This window comes from Bos indicus x Bos taurus, unplaced genomic scaffold (genome assembly GCF_003369695.1).
Source record: "Bos indicus x Bos taurus breed Angus x Brahman F1 hybrid unplaced genomic scaffold, Bos_hybrid_MaternalHap_v2.0 tig00011704_arrow_arrow_obj, whole genome shotgun sequence".
In the NCBI taxonomy this organism is placed as follows: Eukaryota; Metazoa; Chordata; class Mammalia; order Artiodactyla; family Bovidae; genus Bos; species Bos indicus x Bos taurus.
The window spans coordinates 1-8,719 of record NW_020867897.1 but is presented as its reverse complement, the minus strand read 5'-3'; positions in this window follow the sequence as shown (position 1 = coordinate 8,719).

The following is an 8,719-nucleotide window of genomic DNA, read 5'->3' as shown; positions in this document are numbered from 1 at the left end:
GTTAGCAAGCACATGAAAAGATCCTCACGATCATTAGCCATTAGGTAAATGGTACACTAAGACACAACTTCCCACGCACTAGAATGGCTAGAACAAGACAGATAATTACAAGTGTTTCAAGGATGGTGGGAAATTGGAAGCCTTGTATATTGCTTCTGGGAATGTAAAACCCTGCAGCAGATGTGGCAAACAGCCTAGAAGTTTCTCAAAATGTTAAACATAGAGTTATCATATGACCTAGCAATTTCGCTCCTAGGTATATACCCAAGAGAAATGAAAACGAAAATATGTCCATACAGAAACTTGTACATTGGGATTTCCCTGGTGGTCCAGTGGCTAAGACGTCACGCTCCCGATGCAGGGGACCAGGGTTCCATCCCTGGTCAGGGAACTAGAGCCCTTAGACCTGGACTTCCCCGGTGGCTCAGACGGTAAAGCATTTGCCTACAATGTGGAAGACCCGGGTTCAACCCCTGGGTCAGGAAGATCTTCTGGAGAAGGAAATGGCAACCCACTCCAGTATTCTTGCTTGGAGAATCCCATGGATGGAGGAACCTTGTAGGCAACAGTCCATGGGGTCACAAAGAGTCAGACCTGACTGAGCGGCTTCACTTTCCTTTCTTTCTTTTAAAAATCCTCATAGTAAGAATAAAACCCAAAGTTTCTACCGTATCCTATGACCATATACTACGAGGCCATATTAGCTCAGAGATGAGGGCCCAGGTTGTTCCTACCACCGTTTCTCTTGCTTGCTCTCTCCCAGCCACACTCACCATTCCTGTCTGTTAACTCTCCTCATCTTTTATCAGCACCAGCAAACATTTTTCTGCCTTGGGTCAGAGCAAATATTTTAGGCTTTGCAGGGCAGACAGTCTTTGTCGCAGCTTCTCAATCTGCTGCTGCTTTGGGAAAGCAGCCTTAGATGGCACATACGTACCCGAGGCGGCAATTTGCAATGCAGCCTCACTTCTCTGATGAATCTAAGAAAAGCTGTTAATTTTTTCCTTGGCTCAGCTTTTTATTCACAAGGACAGTGTGATGACTTCAAGCTCCTTGCACACAGGACTGGAAACTGTAAGTCCAATGTAATCTACCTGTTCACAACATTTCATAACTATCAGTGCGACCCTCTAACTTTACTATAGAGGAGAAATAAAAGGAGACTAGTTTATAACCCGGTCATGGATGCAAAGGCTCAGGCTTGCCCACACTAGGAGATTCTAGGAAGTGGAGAGTTATTGGCCCTTGCTTAGAAGAAATAAATCTGGCCTATTGGACGTTCCTGGTGGTCCAGTGGCTAAGACTCCCCGCTCCCAATGCAGGGGGCCTGGGTTTGATCCCTGCTCAGGGACCTAGATCCCACAAGCCACACAGATCTTTTCCCGTGTGCCACAGCTAAGATCCAGTGCAGCCGAAAGAGGGAAAGAAAGAAAGGCCGCTCCCTAGCCTAGTCCCTTCTAAACTCCGCTCCCAACCCAGCCTGTTCCTCCAAGGTCTTTCAAAGCATTTCAGAGCCCAGAAAACTAGTCATCTGTCCCAAGGCGGGGCACTTCCTCCTCTGGTCCTCACTCAGTCATCAGCTTCTCTGGAGCATGTTCTCTGACCAGGTCCTGGCAAAGCGCTGAGACCACAGTGTGGACCGATGTTGGGATCCAGAGTGAGGTACTCCGCCCGTGGCAAAGGTCATGAGGAAGGAGGCTCGACATACGCAAAGGCGGGATTGAGCCTCAGGACTCCCCCTGGAACTCCTCGAGCATCTACCCCCATAACCAGAGCCTGCCTACTTTACTACTTTGTGTTCTCCCCTACACCTCTGACTTTACGGGGGGCTGTCCCCCACCACCTCTTTCAGAGAAGGAGTTAACTTAGAGCTCCAGTTAATAAAAACTCCTGGGTGTGACAAGAGTGTTTTAACCTACAAACTCCTCTGAAGGTTCTCTGGCCTGCCTGACAGGCTTGTCCGGCCACATGTGATCGCTCACAGCCTCCCAACCGTGAGAGGCACGAGATGCTTTAAACCTTCTAAAAACAGGTTCCTTAGAAAAGTTAGAAAACTATTAGTATAAGTATAATGGGCTGATTAGAAATTGTATTGGTGAAGGGTTTTTCATTTGTTGAGCCAATGTTTGTTGCTAAGTCTCCACATCCCCTGCCCTTACACACGTTAATGAGTATATAGAAGAAATAAGTATTAACCTTTGATACTAATCACGTTAGACCTTAGGCTAAGTAAATTCTTTCCTTAACTAAAAACCCACTATACCCTCACCCTATAGGAATGTAACTTTATTTGGGTGGTGTCTGTTTTAAGAATAATCAGCCCTGGAGAAATAAGTGTCCTGATTGGACTGACCGCTGTCACAAGGAGAGGGTCGTAAATTGTCAGCAGGCCCCCCTGGCCAGAAGATGATGTAACACCCCTAAGACCTCTGTATACATTTGTATGAGCACCTGACTTTGATAAAAGTCAGGACTGCTGACCCTGCGTGACTTTTGCATGACATCTCAGTGTATAAAGTAGACCATGGAAAATAAAGAATTGGGATCAGTTTCTCGAAATACTGGTCTCCCCATGTCGCTCTCTCCCCCACTCTGGCTGAGTCTCCATCTGGAGCGCAGAAACCCACCATGCTTACTAATTATGCCTGGGCTTCTAAGATCTGACCGGGGAGGCCTCAGTGTCTCCTCTCCTTCGGAGAGAACGGAAGGACGCCTGCGGCCTACGTAAGTGGTGCAAGCTTCTTGTTTTGAAGATTTATTGGTCTTCCGCGTAAACCAAGCTACTCAGCCTCTTTTCTCCACTGAATTTTCCTACTAACCTATCCTCATCCTATTACTCTTTATATCTTTGATAAAATATTTAAATAAATAGGTCGCCGACGCCGTCCCCGCTTCGAATACCCTGGATCAGCCAGGGCTGGACCCCGGCAGACCAGGCCTGTCAAGAGATGCCCACAAACACTGTCTCCATTACTATCCAGCACGTATTTCCTGACCAATGCGAAGGTGTGTGTTATGGCTCGAATCGTGTCCTCCAAAAGCATATGTCCAAGTCCTAACCTCTGATAACCTGTGAATATTTCCCCAGTGGCTCGGGGGTAAAGAACCTGCCTGCAATGCAAAAGACATGCTGGAGATGCAAGTTCAATCCCTGGGTCGGGAAGATCCGCTGGGGATCTTGGGGTTGGTCCATGGGGTCGCAGAGTTGGACGTGGCTGAGCGACTAAACAACACTCTGTGAATGTGGCCTTATTTGGAAACAGGATCTTCGAAGGTGTGACCCATTCAGACGATGGACTTCCCCTGGTGGTCCAGTGGCTAAGATTCTGGGCTGCAGGCGGCCCAGGTTTGATCCCTGGTGAGGCAACTAGATCCCACATGCGGCAACTAAAGGTCCCGCGTGCTGCAACTAACACTGGCCCAGACAAAATAGCAATGCATGCATGCTAAGTCACTTCAGTCACGTCTGACTCTTTGTGACCCCACGGACTGTAGCCCACCAGGCTCCTCTGTCCATGGGATTCTCCAGGCAAGAATACTGGAATGGGCTGCCATTCCTTTCTCCAAAAATAGTAATAATAGTAAATAAGTAAATATTCGAAAAATTGAAGACGAGGTCTCACTGGATCAGCGTGGACCATTGCCAGTACAGTTTGTTTCCTTGTAAGAAGAGAAAAGAAACACAGACACACGGGAGAAAGTTCATGTGAAGACAGCTGCTGCTGCTGCTGCTAAGTCGCTTCAGTCGTGTCCGACTCCGTGTGACCCCACAGACGGCAGCCCACCGGGCTCCGCTGTCCCTGGGAGTCTCCAGGCAAGAACACTGGAGTGGGTGAGGCAGAGACCTAATGTGTCTACGAGCCAAGGACACGAGGACTCCTGACAGCACAGAAGCTAAGAGAAAAGCATGGACCAGATTCTCTCCTCTACGCTAAGAGAAAGCATGGCCCCAATAACACCTTGATTTTGGACTTTCAGCCTTCAGAACCACCCCGCTGTGTGGTACTTCGGTACAGACGGCCAGGAGACTAACCCAACCGGACACTAGAGGGCGCTGGGGGCATGGCCCTGAGGGCAGGAGTTCCGGCGGGCTCCTTGGAGGGCGCGGCCTTCAAGCCCAGTCCCAGAGGAAGGGAAAGGATGCCAGGCGGTGCAAAGGCCCGTGGGGGCGAGCTGGGAGAATCCAGGGGCTGGGCAGTCAGTCAGAGTTCACCCTCCGATTTACTCCCTTGCGGCTAAGAACCGAAAAAGGGCCAGTGCGATTATTATCTGAGGAGGGGCATTCCACCCTGTGTCTGGGGGAACGTGCCCGCCTGCTTCAAGTCCCCTCAGCAGAGGATGGGAGGCACAGGGCCTGGTGTGAGCCCAGTGCTGGCCTTGGAGGGCACAGCCGTGCCTGTTCTGGGGGACCCACCATCCCGCTTGACAGGGATTGAGGGATTTCTCAGGACACCGGACTTCCAGAGCTAAAAGTAGCACCATCCTGAGAGAACGGGGATGGGTGGTCCCCTTAGACGGGCCGAGTGCAGGGGTGCCTGCTCCCGTCCTGTGCCTGAAACCCTGCTGACTCCCCAGATGGACTTAATCTCAGGGGAACCCCCCTCCTCGACCACCTCCTGACCACTCGGTTTCAAAATCTGCGGGTGCCTGGTAGGCTGATCCTCTCTCTGACGTGGTAGCCCACAGCCCTTTGATGTCTATCAATTCTGGCCTTTCTCCTAAGGTGGCTACGCCTCCTCTGCCCCACATCACACCTGCCACCATCTCACCGGATCACAGAGGTAGGAATAACACTAATGCGATCAGTTCTGATTTGCTCACTCAGCACCAGGCGCTGCAGTAAGGACTATACTGATGTCATCAGACCCTTTCAACAGCCCTGCGAAGCAGGCGCTACCCTCAAACTCCCCCCCAACCTTAATAGGCAGGGAAGGAACTTCCCGGGTGGCCCAGCAGATAAGAATCTGGGTGCCAATACAGAGCACAGGGGTTCGATCCCTGATCTGGGAAGATTTCACATGCCTCGGGGTTAAAACAACTCATGTACCACAACTACTGAAGCCTGTGCCTAAAGCCAGTGCTCCGCAATGAGACGCCACCACGGTGAGAAGCCCTCACACCACAGTGAGTAACCCCCAGTTGCTGCAGCTAGAGAAAGCCTGAGTACAGCAGCAAAGACCTGGTGCAGCCAAAAATAAATAAAATCTAAAAGCAAAACGAAATAAGGCAAGGAAGTTTGCAACAACGATAACATAACAATAAAAACCAGTCCATCCTAAAGGAAATCAACCCTGAATATGCTCTGGAAGGACTGATGCTGACGCTGAAGCTCCAATCCTTTGGCCACCTGATGCGAAGAACTGACTCGTTAGAAAAGACCCTGATGCTGGAAAGACTGAAGGCAGGAGGAGAAGGGGGCAACAGAGGACAAGATGGTTGGATGGCATCACCGACTCGATGGACGTGAATTTGAGCAGACTCGGGAGATACTGAAGGACAGGGGACCTGGTGTGCTGCAGTCCGTGGGGTTGCAAAGAGTGGGACACAACTGAGCGGCTGAACAACAACAAACACTCAAATGGGGCTCCGGCAGGTCAGGGGAGGGTTTCAAATCACGGGATGCCACAGTTTAAGAGCCAGCGTGTGGCCCTTTCCTCTCCTCTGCCAGTCTTGGCCCTTCACTCTCACTGCCAGCTCTCAGGAAAGGTGGTACCTTGGGGCTGGGGGTGGCCTGAGCCGTCTGGCTCCGTGGAGTGGGGGAGAGCCTGTGCAGGATGAGGACACGCTTAACCACTCATGCTACCTGGGGCTGGAAACCAGGATCCGGCTTCCACTGCAGGGGACTGCCAGGGCAGCGACTGGTGTGTGTGTCCGGGTGAGTCTGTGGGCACAGGAGTGAGTATCATACTGCACCCTTTGTGGAGCAGGTCTGTCCTGCCAAACCTTTGATGCCCACCTGGGATTGGGCACCAAGCAGACACCAGCGGAGAGGTAGGACACAGGCTTTGGGGTCATGCACACCTTGGCTGTGTGACTCAGGGCAAGTCACTTTACCTCTCTCAATGTCAGTTTCCCTGCTGTAAAATAATAAAAATAAGGTACTTCATGGAAAGCCCTTCACTGAATGCCTGGCACATAAAAGGTGACTGTAAATGGCAAATGTTAATAATAGAGTGGGCACTTTATGAATACCCATGAAATTCGTACAATATGACCCATTTCAGCGGGACTGACTTCATCAGATCTCAGGAGGCTTAGTGCTGAGGGCCTGCGATAGTTTGAAGGGCCTATGAAAATGTTTTCATTTTATTTATTTTAAAATAAGAACACAAGTGGGGCTAGTGTTAAAGAGCCTGCCTGCCAATGCAGGAGACATGAGACATGCATTCAATCCTGGGTCGGAAGATCCCCTGGAGGAGGGCATGGCAACCCACTTCAGTATTCTTGCCTGGAGAATCCCACAGACAGAGGAGCCCCGAGGGCTACAGTCCATGGGTTTGCAAAGAGTCAGACACGACTGAGGCGACTTAGCACGCATGCACAAGGGAATGTAATATAATAATGAATCTAGCCTGGACGATATTTGTTCTTTATACCAACATAGTTATAAACTATATATATTTTTTTGGCCAAGCTGTGTGGCTTGCGGGATCTTAGTTCCCTGACCAGGGACTGAACCAGGGCTCTTGGCAGTGAGAGCATGAAGTCTGAACCACTGGACCACCAGGGAATTCTCCTTTGATATATATATTTTTTTTAATGGAGAAAGGGGCCCATGAAGTAGAAGTGAATAGGGTCCTTGAAAGTTTTAATGTGACCTTGAACGGGGTAAATCTGTGTGCGGTTGTGACTACTTGTGCAAATAAGAGTGTTTGCCCTTGAGTACTTGCACATGTCTCTTTCCTTTGAGCCCGTGGGTGTCATGGGGACAGTTTCCAGGAACTTGAAGGGGAGGGAAAGCCACTGGGCGTCTGAGCCGAGGGTGGGAAGGGCACAGGTGGCCACTTGGGCTGCCCTCACCAGCAACACTGCCAGGTGTCAAGGCGTTCCATGCTGCTTGCATGTTGCATGTCCAGCTCTTTGCAACCCCTGAACTGAAGCCTGCAAGGCTCCTCTGTCCATGGAATTTTCCCGGTGAGAATACTGGAGTGGGTTGCCATTTCCTCCTGCAGGGGATCTTCCCGACCCAGGGATGGAACCCAGGTCTCTTGCATCTCCTGCACTGGTAGGCGGATTCTTGACCACTGAGCCACCTGGGAATCCCTGCAAGCCACTGCCCTGTGGGGAAATGGGTGCTTGTTGTCCCTGAGGCCACCAAAAGGGGACACGCAGAGCCAGTCCTGTCTAGACTTCTGGCTAGCTGGCCCTAGACATTAAGCCATACGATACATTAGGACAGAGGACAACTTTGTGTCTCAGAGGGGAGTGTGGCCTCACTTCATAGACGAGACCGTCGGTGGGGAGTGTGCTGGTCCAGGCCCACCCCGAGGTGCGACTGCTGGCCTCCCAGACCAGGGTTCTTGCACTGACTGGGCTGACCTAGGTATCTCTACAGGGGCTCATTCACAGACACCTGGGAGCTCTCACCATTGCCTCATTCAGAGACACCAGGAAGGCTCTGGGGCAGCCTTTCCCAAGCCACACCCACCTCCAACTCCCCATGTACCTCATCTCTCATCTTCCAGAAAGCAAGATAACTTCCCTGGATAACTCCTCTACAGCCCTGATGACGAGCTTAAGGGTAATGACCATAGCCTTTTATTTACTGCACACTTTCTCTGTGCCAGGCTGCCTGCCCAGCACTTTACACGGCCCATCACTTTGAATCCCATGAGAGAGGTGCCATCAAGAGGCCAAGTAACAGACCCAAGGCCACAGCTAGCAGGTAGCAGAGCTGGAATTTGAACTCAGGACACAGACTTCAAAGCCTGTACTCACTGCCACTGTGGAGCAAGGGAAGGTGAGCAGTGACACCACGGCCCTTGGGCTAGTGACTCACTATTTCCAGAAAAGATGCTCAATAAACTTTCACTGAGTGAGAGAATGAATGTTATCTCTCCAACCAGACTGTGAGCTCCGTTAGAACTAGGACTCTTCTTTGTTCATCTTTTTACTATCAACAACTGGTGCAGGAACTTAGATACACACCTTTTATTACTTCAGATCAGATCAGATCAGTCGCTCAGTCGTGTCTCTTTGCCACCCCATGAATCGCAGCACGCCAGGCTCCCTGTCCGTCACCACTCTCCGGAGTTCACTCAGACTCATGTGCATCGAGTCAGTGATGCCATCCAGCCATCTCATCCTCTGTCGTCCCCTTCTCCTCTTGCCCCCAATCCGTCCAGCCTTAGAGTCTTTTCCAATGAGTCAACTCTTCGCATGAGGTGGCCAAAGTACTGGAGTTTCAGCTTTAGCATCATTCCCTCCAAAGAAATCCCAGGGCTGATCTCCTTCAGAATGGACTGGTTGGGTCTCCTTGCAGTCCAAGGGACTCTCAAGAGTCTTCTCCAACACCACAGTTCAAAAGCATCAATTCTTCGGCGCTCAGCCTTCTTCACAGTCCAACTCTTACATCCATACATGACCACAAGAAAAACATAGCCTTGACTAGACGGACCTTTGTTAGCAAAGGAATGTCTCTGCTTTTGAATATGCTACTAGGTTGGTCATAACTTTCCTTCCAAGGAGTAAGCATCTTTTAATTTCATGGCTGCAGTCC